This window comes from Vipera ursinii (assembly GCF_947247035.1).
Source record: "Vipera ursinii genome assembly, chromosome: Z".
Classification (NCBI taxonomy): domain Eukaryota; kingdom Metazoa; phylum Chordata; class Lepidosauria; order Squamata; family Viperidae; genus Vipera; species Vipera ursinii.
In genome coordinates this window covers 33706597-33713008 of record NC_139517.1, presented here as the reverse complement: position 1 = coordinate 33713008, position 6412 = coordinate 33706597, and the positions used below count along the sequence as shown (strand labels likewise).

General features: G+C 42.0%; 1 protein-coding gene across 1 annotated transcript in view; it reads left to right on the top strand.

Moving 5' to 3' along the window:
* The first annotated feature begins 468 nt into the window (after nucleotides 1-468).
* TBKBP1 (TBK1 binding protein 1) overlaps nucleotides 469-6412 on the top strand; it is a 92183-nt gene continuing 86239 nt past the window's right edge. The window contains exon 1 of the mRNA XM_083379290.1: nucleotides 469-836. The gene's annotated coding sequence lies outside the window, so the exon portion shown is untranslated. The remainder of the gene's footprint in view (nucleotides 837-6412) is intronic.

The window sequence follows — 6412 nt, the reverse complement described above, 5'->3', positions numbered from 1 at the left end:
CCGAGTACTAGTAGATCCTGCCAAACTAATCATTTGCTTGGAAAAAAAACTTGAATAATCACGGAAGCTAGATCAGCATGTTTATGTGTGGTTTCTAAAAACTATCTGAGGGAAAGAAAACCTATTTGGATTCTTATCCTGACCAAAACTCTTGAGGCAACCTTTTTGGGAAGATTCCTTTTTAGTGTTATGTGGTTTATGCAGCGATTTGTTTTATTTTATGGGCGGGAGAAGGAAAAGTACTGCTTTTTGCAGGATATCTTTAAAGAAAATGTAGGTACCTCTTGCTCTGTGACTGTTTCCTGCGTGTGTGTGTGTGTGTGTGCGCGCGCGCGTGTCTGTGTACGCGCGCGTGTGTGTATGTTATCAGGAGCAGGAAACGAGCTGGAAGAACGAACGAGTACAGAGGCTATTCCAGGCTACCGAAGGAAGGCGGAGGCGGAAGGGGACCATTTTAAATCATTTTTTTCTCCTCTGGCAATAGTGAGATCGCCCTTTCCCCTTTATTTTTGGCCACGGGGAGGTGTGGCAAAGCTGCCTTAGGCCATAAAAGGTGAAGCCACCACGTGGGATGCGTTATGGTGTTGCCAATCTGACGGCGGCACATTTTGTGGTGTGAGACTGGGGGAGGGGAAAAGGAGAGGACCGCTGGCAATCGAGGAGGGATAAGAGCCCGAGGAAGGAACAGCAATAGAGGAAGAAAAGCACCGGAGAAGCCCCCCCCCCCCCGCGCTCCTGCGCACCCATCTCCTGCAAGCACCTCCCCAAAACAGCCACTTCCACGGTGTACAGCTGCTAACGATGGATTTTCTTTGTCAAGCAAACTGGGAAGTGATGTAAGTCCAACCTCCATCTAATCAGGATCAGCCGGGCGAACGGGAAGGGGGTTTCGTAACGGAGCAGGGGAGCTTTTGAGGGGGTGCTGTCTCCCCGAGAATACCCTCGCTTGGGTTGCTGCCGAGGATGATGCCGTTTATCTCCCGGGAAATGGACGGTCCACCCACATGACACGACTCCCCCCGGGGGGCTGGGGGACATCGCCGGATAGCAAATTGAGCCCCGCTAGCCTCGGCCCAGCGCCTCAAGTCTCCGGAGAAAGGCGCGGGGGGGGGGAATGATGCGCGATTGTTCAGGAGAGAAGCGCTTCCTCATAGTTGTTTGTACCATTCCTCCTCCCTATCCCATCTATAATATTGAACACCATTATTCCCTTCCTTGGATTTCTTTCTTTTAGGATCAGCTTCCCCTCTCCCGTTTCTCCTTCCCCCAAAGCTAGAAGGCTGAAACCCTCTCATCTAATATTTATGCTGACTGACTATCCCTAGCAATGGTCCCTCAATTCTCACCCCTTCCTCAATTTCATGTTACCGCTTCAACTTTGGTTTCCATTTTATATCAGGTTGTTGCTCCTGCCTTCCATCCTTTTTTCCCCTCAGAAGCATCTGTGATATTCCATTCCCCCTTTGATCTCACTGCTGCCTAGTCAAAATTAATATTGTGGGGTTTTTTCTCTCTCCCAATTTTTAATTGCATATCCTCTCTCCATAAGACCGTGGGTTGTTCTCTGGTAATTGCTTTCTTGATCCATAACTTTTCCTTTCCATTTACCCTTCTCATCCTAGGACCTGTGTACCTCTCTCCTAATCTAATTTTCTGTATTAAATTATACTCTATTCTAAAAAAGCTCAATAATTTGGCAGCATCCAGGATTGGAAATGTTGGAAATAAAGCAAGAAGAAGGTAGTAGGTATGGGATGGAGCCCCCAACTAAGGGGCCAATGTCATTAAAGATATAGTTGTTTTTTAATGGAAAACACAACTACGACATCAGTGAGATATATAATCTATTTTCTGGCCACTTTTCCCATTACTTGCCATGCTGTTGGTAGGAACTATGCTTCTACATTCCTACTATATTTATTGCCCTTTCCATCTGCTGTTCCTGTACTTTCCCTGCATGCCATCTGGGCATGGTGCTTTCTCCCCCACCCACTTTCATTGCCTCCTTCCCCTTTTCCTAGTATGCCTGGCTCTTGTGAGTTTCCCTATATTTCTTAATGCATTAATGCACCTTCCTTCCATCTCATACACTATTTTGGTCTGTATCTTGATACTTAATCTTGGATTTGTTCCTGCCTACCCTTGTAATTACTCAAAGTCAGGATGTGAAACTAAGTGAGAACTCAGATGAGTTGCCTTGAGTTCCATAATGGAAAAACATACTAAAGGAGGAGTACGTCGACCTACACCTACCTTCTTGTTGCCAGCTATGCTGCACTCCCATTGCATTCCAGGGATGCTCTTCCCCCTATTCCATAATATGCAGCTACAGAATGGATTGTTTGTTTGATTTCTCCCATTCCTGTCATAATACTTCCAGCAAGTTCCTTCTGCTTTTCCACTTGTTACATAACTTTTAAACCTATTCCCCATTCTAACTAATCAAATTCTATCTTATTAGGGTTCAGCCTCCAGACTTGATTCTGAAAAGATGCTGAGAATTTGCTAAGAGTTGTTCTTGCTTATCCTGAGGAGATAAATGTGTGGCTTCCTTTCTATTCCATACCCCAGAGGCTTCTCTGGCCACTTATTTCATGGGTGGGAACTTGTAAGGAGGGACTAAGACAATGTGAGAAAAGTATGGGTGTTTGTTTTGAGTTCTTGCTCATCTTTTTCTCTGAGCTTGAAGCTATCCACATGGTTGACTTTCCTATGAGGCAAAGGTGAAACAGTTGCTTCTGGAAGCCAACTTTAGATTTTGTAAATAGCAGAAGGCAAGCAGCAAATCTAATTTCTAGGGTCTAATCTGGTGGGACAGCCCCTGTACAAGTTCTGTTGATATGAATGGGGCACCAATTTAAGGGCATTTCCTGATTCTGTTTTCAATTTGGATTATTTCACACAATATTGTGGGACATTTTTGCACTTTTGAGTGCTCAAATAGGTACCATAGTTACAGAAGTGACAGAATTGCTTCCATGTACCTGAAATTATGGAGCATTATGAATGGATTTCCTTATTAAACTTGTTCTGGCTTTATCTTCATTTATTTATCTGTTATATTTCTGGGCAATATATGTAGCATTCAGTCCTTCTATTTTTCCTGACAACAACTCTGTGAAGATTGGCCTGAGAGACAGTAATTGCTCTAAAGGCATCCTGTATACTTTCGTGGCTGAGGATGGACTGATAGCTGAGTCTCCTCCATTCTAGTCCAACACCTTAACAACTATATCATCCTATAAGTGAGTAACATTTTTTGGATTTTCCAGATGAGTTTTGAGGTCAGAAGGATAACTGGAGCATGTTAGGCAGCACTGTACAAGCAAGAAAATAATAAACAAGAACACAAGATTCTTCTATTATACTTAATTCATTTCTTAGTTAGAATATATTTTATTATATTGAAAATCAGCTTGCCTCTTCAGCACATGTGGTTGGCAGCAAGGGATGGGAGTGTAGAGCAGTAACATCAGTTATGTGCATGGTTCTTCCATGTGAACATGTTGTATAACTTTATGTTCATAGGAGAAATGGGCAGTTGCAGTTTAATATGGAACTCTTCAATTTAGTGCTTGGAGAAGGAAGGTGCTGCAGGATATTTTATCTTAAAAAAGTGTTCCTATTATGGCTACTTGGGTATGCCTTTCTCCATCAATGAGATGAGCTTATGCAGCATCTTTCTTTCTCTCACATTCTCATTTTCTTTTGTTTTAATATTTTCCTTTCAGTAATCCGTGGTCTTCTGTAGCTATCTATCGTCACTAAATCTTTTTATTGTAACTTTTTTTAATAATAAACTTGTTCAACATTATAATTAAAAAGATAAAACTAATACAAGAAAAGAAAAAATAAAATAATAAAAAACACAGTAAACAAGAAGAAAACAGCATAAACAAATGACTTTCCCTTTATCACAACAAATATAAACATTTTAAATAACTTTTCTTTTTAAAATACAGCAAATGATCTTTTCTTTCCATATCTCAACTCTTATCTATAAAAATATCCTTAAAACCTTGTTGTTTTGTCCTAATCAGCCACAGTCCATTAAGGGAGGTAAGAAAGATAACATCTATTTTACCCTTGATCAAATAAACTGACTTTATATTCCTTCCTTTTACTTTTACCAATCTTTAATCCCTTCAAATAATGTCCTAAAACTTGATTTATTTTCATTTTTTTCTTTGACCTTTCTCACAAAATCCTTCAAGAGTTTAACAAGTCTGTTTTGTAAATCCAGTGTAGAAAATTATCCAGGTTGCTCTTTTGATTTGTTATTTATATATCCCTTTTAATTATTAAAATATCAGCCAGTTTCATTTGTATATCCAGTTTAGCATCTTTTTCTATATCATTCTTGTAGCCTGTCATTTTTAAATCCAATTTTAGATCTGTTCCTCTTCCACAACATCTTTTAAACATAGTCTATCTATAAAAGGCAGACACTCGTAAAATTAACTTTTGAGTCAATTGTCCCCAAATATCCTTATCCTTCCCTCTAGTATCCAATCTTCAGAATCCCAACCTATCATTTTTAAACAATTCAAAACAACTGATTTCCCATAGGAAGGAATTTTTAAAAATTTAATTCAAAGTCTTATTTCAAATCCATTTGGACCCTTCAAACATCAATGTTCTCACAATTTCTTGTTTATTAAAAAAAAGCAAGTGTTTTAAAGTTTTTTAAACTTTTATTTATTTTTGCACCGTGTTGAAGGAAATTTACACAGTGCTATAAAACCTGTCATTTCCAAGGTTCCCAACAGCTTGAAAGCAGTTAATGAGCAATTTTTCTAAAGTGACTAGAAAAGGGAAATAGGTGAACCCAAGGCCGACTGTGGTTTGAGTGAAGATGTCATTTCCTTGTCTCCCAGAAAACCTGCCAGAGATCAGTGTTTTGTGATCTCCTTCTGAAGAGCAACTGTCTGGAGCACTTGTGGGAGATCTCAAGTCTTTTCTTTTTTCTGGAAAAGAATCTGTTTTCAGTTCAAAATTGCTTCTCCAGAAGTGATCTGTACTGTAGCTCTCACTAGCTTCTGGACCAAAGTTTTTCCTCTGGTTTTAATCTTATATGTACTTCTGCAATATTTGAGAATTCTACCTTTATTTTGATAATCTTCTGATTTCCATTGCTGTTGGTGTAGGTAGGAGATTAGGAGGAAGAAACAAAGCAAGAGTCATGGTTCTAAGACAATGAAGTTTAAAGAGGGCTGGCAGAAATTCATGAAAGGAGCCAGCTATGACTCAGGCTTTTGTGTCATATCCTCTCATCTGTTCCAGGGTAATCTCAAATGTTAGCCTTTTGATTGTGTCACTTATGTGCTGGATATGGAGAAAAGGAATCATTTCCAGTTGGGAAATGGGTTGTTTCAGAACATCTATTGGCAGCTGTGTGGATTTAGTGGGCAGACTTTACCAGCCTAGACTTCCCAATCTATATGGTTCAGATTGCCAAATGTGCATTTCTTGTATGCCTATTTTTCCACATTTAATATATATTTTTTATTTTTTTTATTTTAATTCCCTTTATATCCCGCCCTTTTCCGAAGACTCAGGGCGGCTTACAAGCTTAGCAGTAGCCTTCATTCTATGTACCCGTATATACTTGAGTATAAGCCGACTCGAGTATAAGCCGAGACCCCCTAATTTTACCCCAAAAAACTGGAAAAAGTTATTGACTCGAGTATAAGCCGAGGCTGGGAAATGCAGCAGCTGGAGGCTGGATCCCCCGAAAGACATCTCTGCTGAGATGAGAGAACGGGGTGGCAAGCCGCTGAGAGAATGGGGCGGTGGAGTGCTCCGCCGAGAGAATGGGGCGGCTTGCTGTTCTCTCGGTGCAGCACGGCAGAGGCTGGATCTCGTGAAAGAAGTCTCTGCCGAGAGAATGGGCGGCAAGCCTCCACCACCCCATTCTCTCAGCGGAGCACTCCAACGCCTCATTCTCTCGCTCAGCGGAGACTTCTTTCGGGGGCGACAGAGGCTGGATCCCCCGAAAGAAGTCTTCGCCGAGAAAATGGGCACTGAGACGAGAGAATGAGACGTTGGAGCGCTCCACCGCCCCATTCTCTCGTTTCAGCGGAGACTTCTTTCGGGGGATGCAGCCTCTGTCACCCCCTTCTCTCAGTTGGGCAGCTGAGAGAAGGGGGCGGCAGAGGCTGGATCCCCCGAAAGAAGTCTTCGTCGAGAAAATGGGCGCTGAGATGAGAGAATGAGACGTTGGAGCGCTCCACCGCCCCATTCTCTCATTTCAGCAGAGACTTCTTTCGGGGGATCCAGCCTCTGTCACCCCCTTCTCTCAGCTGGGCAGCTGAGAGAAGGGGGCAGCAGAGGCTGGATCCCCCGAAAGAAGTCTTTGCCGAGAAAATGGGTGGCAAGCTTCCACCGCCCCATTCTCTCAGCGGAGGCTTGC